Source organism: Salminus brasiliensis, chromosome 22 (genome assembly GCF_030463535.1).
Source record: "Salminus brasiliensis chromosome 22, fSalBra1.hap2, whole genome shotgun sequence".
In the NCBI taxonomy this organism is placed as follows: Eukaryota; Metazoa; Chordata; class Actinopteri; order Characiformes; family Bryconidae; genus Salminus; species Salminus brasiliensis.
Genome location: NC_132899.1, coordinates 12091953 through 12098643, shown reverse-complemented (window position 1 = coordinate 12098643; position 6691 = coordinate 12091953).

The window sequence follows — 6691 nt, the reverse complement described above, 5'->3', positions numbered from 1 at the left end:
GAAAATCATTAATTCATATGTTTGTGAGTAAAAATGTTTAGTAATCATCATAAAATGAAATAAAAAAATATTCTTTTAAAAGATTTAATTTTTAATGTAAGCAATTAACATACATAATAAGTAGTAATAATGTAAATAAAATCATGGATTCCATCATAAAATACATCATAAAATAATATATATCACAGATTCTTTCACAAATAGTATGTCAAATAGAAAGTAAATAAACTAGGTTGAATAAGTAGGTCTCTAATCTGTATCTGATAACACTCAAGGTGGTTTTAACAATGGGCAAAAATAAACAGCAACCTGAGGCCCCAGATAACCAGGCCCCATAAAAATAATAATTTGATATACTGTTTTAATGTTAAATAACCTTTTCTGCCACTTCTCATAATAGTGATTAAGATACGGATGAGCATGACAAAGATAACGAGTGATTTCTGTAACCAAAGTGACTACATTCCTATTCCTATTATTCTCTGTCCTGGCCCTGGCGACCTCTACTTTGCCCATTTTAGTCTTTTCCTTGTTTTCAACACACTTGTAAGATCAATAATTTAATATACAATTTCAACATTTTGGCTCCAAACTCTGGTCTCAAAGTAAACCCTGTTCTGCACAGTGTGATTCTCCTGTTTCAACACATGATCCAACTAATCATCCAATTAGCAAGCCTGTACAGAACAGGGGTAATCCAGGACCAGGGTTCATTTCTATAGCATGGTTCAGTTCTAGGAGCAATGCTTGCTACTGCTTTGGTTTTCCCTTTCAGACACAAGTGTACTGAATCAGATGTGTTTAATGAGGTCAAATGCTGAACTCTGCAGTGCTTCCATTATCTCAGTTGACAGTATAGAGTATATTCTGAAATTCTCAGTCTTCCTATGCCAAAAGAGAGCGAGTGAGCAAACCAGGAAGAGAGAGAGAGAGAATCAGGCAGAGACACTACTATTTCAAACTGTTGGTGTTATTTCCAGGGCCCAGATGCCTGGGCATATATAGCATGGGGACAGCGTCTTCAAGGCAGCTCCACACTTAGCGTAGCTGTGTGGAGCCCCTGCCAGTCCAGATACACACACTTCCTGGCTGTGGAGACCTGGACATGGTCAACTAAAAGAAGACAGAGGGGTTCCTGAGAGAGGGCACCGGAAATACTAACCAAGCTCACAGTGGTACTGTCATCACTGCAACAGGGCAGTTTGTTCATTTATTAAAAAGAAATTCTGACATCTATTAAAATATATCATCAGAAAATAAGAAGTACCAAAACATATTAGAGCAGTGGTGCTCCAGTCCCAAGAGGCCCTTAGATGGTCCACATTTTTGCTGAAAACTAATTTGCTATGCAGGTATAAAGCAGAAATGTGGGTTATCTGAAGGTTTCCTGAGGACAGGTTTGAGAATCACTGCCCTTCTAATAGCAGGTCATGTGCATTCCTGCTTGGTTTATAAGAGTACCTGCAGCCACACCAGCTCTTTGAGGGTGAATTGGAGACCCTCCCCCCAAACTTTAAAACTTAAGTTATCAGAATTATTACATAACAGACCCTGTTTACACCTCGTCACTAGTTTGTATCCTGGTAAGATTTTAGATTTATGTGTTTACACTAGGTAGTCAAGCATGTCTCCAGTTATTCAGACTGAAATCTGATTGCTTTGTAGAACGGAAAATGTAAATTCATTAATTGCCCAGCAATTATTACTGGTGTTTTGGTTGCACTGGGAGGGATATTGGTCATTTAATGTGTCTTGGAGATGCGTTCACACTGCTATAACATTGCTCAAATGTGTCTCAGACCACCTCCTGAAGTGGTTTAAGTGATGGGATTTGTATTTGGTTTAAATGGGTGAGTTTACCCTTGCATTTTATGTGGCTTGGCCCTTTCCAGATATAATCCTGATACTCAATAGTTTAAAACAGTCTCGCTTTATCATTTTGTGATTTGTTAGGTGCAATTTGCAGTTTTGTGGTGGAGTATAAGCATTTATTACTTAAATTTGCCTCAAAGCTTCAGTACAAAACTAAAGAACATTGAACTAGGAACAATGGGCCTCATTCACCGGTAACTTATTCGCCTTAGTTCTTAAATTTGTTTTTGAGAAAAATCTACATCAGAGTAATAATGTGTTTTTAAAGCACAGAATTGTTTTCAGCCCTGCTTTTATATTGATGGATCCCCTTGTTCTTGTAAACTGCAAACATTAGTGAATGTCAGTGTTGATTAGGTTGCTCCTATTTCCAACTTTGCAATTCATTTTGGAACACAGTTTTTTTGTGCGTCTCATTCCCGCTCCCTCCAGCCTCTGCTCTTCCTTTTTCCTCCTCTGTCAATGCTAGGCTTCAATTATTCAGAGGCCTCTAGCAGATCACTTGAAACCCATAACCCACTTTCTATTTATACCCGACTTCAAAGGAGCACACAGTAAAATGGGGAGACCTAAGCCAACCTGGGTCCAGGCCATGGTCTAGTCCCCAGGCCTTTGCTGTTGGAAGGGTTCAGTCTAGACGGAGTCTGCTTCTTCTCGTCAGAATGAGGGAAAGGGTGGACGAGGTCATGTAGGGATTGCGCTGCTGCAGTGGTGTTGTACAGTGACACGACACATGTGAACTGTCACAGGTCACAAAGTCTATATATCAGAACCTCATGACAGCGTTTGGCGTAAAGGGGTGTGTGTGTGTGTGTGTGTGTGTGTGTGTGTATGTGTGAGAGAAAGATAGATGGAAAGAACCCTGCACCCAGTCTAAAAAATAATTTGACCGAAGCAAACTACACATGACTTGTTTATTTATTTATTTTTTTGAATATTAAGACAATGAAGCATAAGCGAAGAGCACCGAGAGTGACAGCTACTGGTGGGAGAGGAACACTGCCCCTCTGCCCCCCGAACAGCATACTGTAACCCAAAGTCAAACAAAATAATACGACAGAGCAACTTAGTAACATAGCCTGAAGTAAGGACCGTTAACTGTACATAATAGATAGAAAAAGTGTGAGAGAGAGAGAGAGAGAGAGAGAGAGAGAACGCGAGCGAGAGATATAGGCAGAGAGAGGACATTGAGAACAGAGAAAGGGTGAGTGATTACACTGTACAGTACAAACCTTGGGCAGTGTAAAAACAAAGATGAACAATAAAAATGACGCAAATCAAGGGTGAGAAAAGAGAGTGATATACTCGTAGTTCAAGACGGCCCATGATGGTGCTCTGGGCAAGTGCTCTGAGGGGCTTTGGCAGTCAAATCAATAAGGTGGGGGCGGGCGGGTGGGTGGTAGAAAAGTCATCTCTATCCCGTCCAAGTTCTGACCCTGCCCCGCCTCCATCCCCACCTTCGATGCCCTTCCCCTCCACTAAATGTGCATATACAGCATTAAAGTGACAGAGTTGTAACCATGGTGATGTTCACGATCCATTGCATCTCAAAAGGACTCATTCTTTCTTTTTTTGTTTTCTTAATGTAAATACATAGAATTCAAACAAGTCAGTCAGACAACCGGTAAATCTTTTAAAATCACTTTTTCTGCCTAAGCTTGCTATACTCAACCCTACTCTATGTGTACAGAAATCATGCCAGATAACATTGAACAGGAAACAATCTCTCCTATGGTAAGTGTGCAACGTTACTTATGAAATGGCTTGCAAGAAGTTCCCTTACATCTGTAACTGCAGTGTCGTCATATCAACGCATACTCCTTTAATAAAAACAAAACTAGATACTCTGGCTAGGTTTACCCACATGCTTGACCAGGAGACCATTAAAAAAAAGCATTCTTCGTTTCACGTACGATTCAGAATCAAGTAAACAACTGGCCTCTCAAAATCAGCATCAACATCAGGCTCACTGTAGGTCACTTGGTGGCCTGAGAGAATGTAGACCTGTCCATGCAGCTTCTCTCTAGGTGCAGGAAGGCATTGAGTCAAACGTACACCAGGTGGCCTGTAACTACAAACATTTAAAAACGGTACCATAAAACAGCATGTGTGGGGTGATCTATTAGAAAGGCTAGTCTAGAACATAATCAGGTGCTAAAATATGGGCTGAGTTACAAGCCATAAGCCATTTCCTTATACCAAACCTTATGGCATTATCATAATTACCATCTTCCCCTTTCAGCAAACATACATATCTACACACATGTATCTACACACACACACACACACACACACACACACAAACACTATTACATCTTACTACATGACTATTTTTTAAAGTTCTTACTACATAATAGGAAATCTTTACTTGACCGCAAGTTGTCTGATGCGCACCAGAACCCTGGATGCTGAAAGTTGAAATTTCTTGGTAGTTTGAAGATTGTTAGAAGGGAAAGGCACTTTAAGAAAAAAAACAAAAGTCACAGAGAGCCAAATCAGCACCTTTGTTGGGTCTCGAAGCCGGCTCCTCTGCATCTCTGAAATGTTTCACCTGTAAATGTTGTATTGTACTGTATTGATTCAGAGAGGAAGATGCAGCAAGCCCATCCCTTCTCTGGTCAATGAATTAATCTGGATCTGCTTTAGCCAAAACCAGAACCTTTGGTCACTTTAATACATACTTTCTCTAATACACATTTGAGACACTGTCACCAGTTGGTTTGGGTTTCTGGGCGATCTCCATTGCATATGCTCGTATGTTATGAACTTTACGATCTGACTTGTGACCCACCCCCTGTTGGGCCATCATGTTAGCTAAACCCAAGGGCAATGACTTATTGCCTTTCGTTATGATAACTAATATTTAAAAATAGTTTCTTTTAAAATCTGTATCAATATATGTTTATCCACTACATCTCTCTAGTAAAACAAGATAGGAGAGAGAGAGGAGCCATATCAGGGGGTCCATACAACACCCTACCTCTTCCCCTATTACACCTTACCCACCAATCAACTGCAATCAACTACTGCCCCACCGATAAATGTGCACACACACACACACACAGTCAAGTTTAATGAGAGCACTTGGAGCCAGGCCAAGCATGACACCTTTACAGGCAGGCAGTGAGAAGGACAGCCAAAATCTTATCAAAAGACCACTGTTTTCAGGTGAGCCTACGCCTGCCCCATGGCCACCACCCCTGCTGAGCAGAGCTGGGGGATTAGACTCATTTAGTGGGGACCCTGTGCTTCCCATACATGCCAATCCTAAAAACCTAATAACTCTGCAACAGACTTTGGAGGATGTGGCGTAATTTTGTAGTTCGCTGTATGCAACCAGGCCGACCCTGGAATAAGCCATTTATCTCTATGGGAAAAATTAATGGTGTTTTCTAAAAACTGGCAATGTGGAAAACATAAAGGCCCTGAATCTAACGCATTTTGTCATGTGTAACAATTTCCCCTAATGTACTCAGATTTATAAAATGTGTTATGGTACACAGTAAAACACAAAGACTGCTACTTTAATAATACATACAAGCAAAACACTCCTGTACACTGAACTGACACCAGCAGACTAGCATTCTCACCAAAAAGGCCAAGCAACTAGTGAGATCGGTCAAGATGTGATTCATATAACGGTCATATAACAGTCAGTACTATACTTTCATGCAGTGTCAAATCAGCGCACAGTAACACTAGCTTGCTCATGGCAATATTTCATGTACACTATACGTCCAAATCTTTATGGACACCCCTTCTAACGTATGCATTCAGCTACTCTAAGCTGCAAAGACTAGACAGCTTGTCTAGTCCCTGTAGAGAAGTACTGCCAACAGAACAAGACACTCTGGAGCAGATAAGCATGAACCTACTGTGCCATGCCTAACGCCAGACGTTGGCTAGAGGGGTATAAAGCCCCACCGGTATCGAGCTGTGGAGCAGCGTTCTCTGCAATTATGGTGCTCCACCCAGTACTTTATAAACTGAGGAGTTGGAGGTGCAGTAGAAAATCTTTTTAGCAATGCTCCAAAATCTAATAGAAAGCCTGCCATGAAAAGCATTTTATTTTATACCCTTGATGCAGGTGTCCCAAAACTTTTGTTCATATAGTGCATCTCGAAAATGGAAAAAAACAAACATTTTTATATTTTAATGCAAGTTATGTAAAGAAATGTTATGCAAAGTAATGTTGGACCAGTCCTCCTGGGTCAGCTCATCATGAAATGTTTACACAAGAATGTAGAAAAAACAAAGCTAAACAAAAATAAAAATACTAAACGGGAAAAACTAAAAACTTTGTTTTCCACTACAGCAATGATAAATGATATTCGTGGGGAAAATTAATATTCTGCCTTTTCTGTTTACCACAGGATGCCAAGTTTTTGTATTTTTGAAACATTTATTTTTCCCCATACGTCATACAGGCTCAGACCTGAAGTTCCTTACTCAGGCATGTCTTTAAAACCATGCACAACCTCAGAACCCTCGACTTCACATCCACTCTTGTGCAAGGAAAGCCTACTGGTGGGAAGACCTATTGATCTGGATTGCACAGGGGGGGCACGAGTAGATCGCCACATCTCCCAGATCCAATCAGCAAAAAAAAGGGAGTTCTGTGAGCCTGATAGTCAAATGATATCTCAAACACCATGCTGTTGCGTACTGTAAGCACAAGCTTAGATTTTGTTGATGCATTATGCAAAACTGAATGACAGACAACTCTACAGCTCTGAAGGCACACTGCCTAGGTGACAAGGCTATGGTTTCAGTTTCAACATCAGATGTAAATGCATGGGATGTTTGGGCTCTACACAAA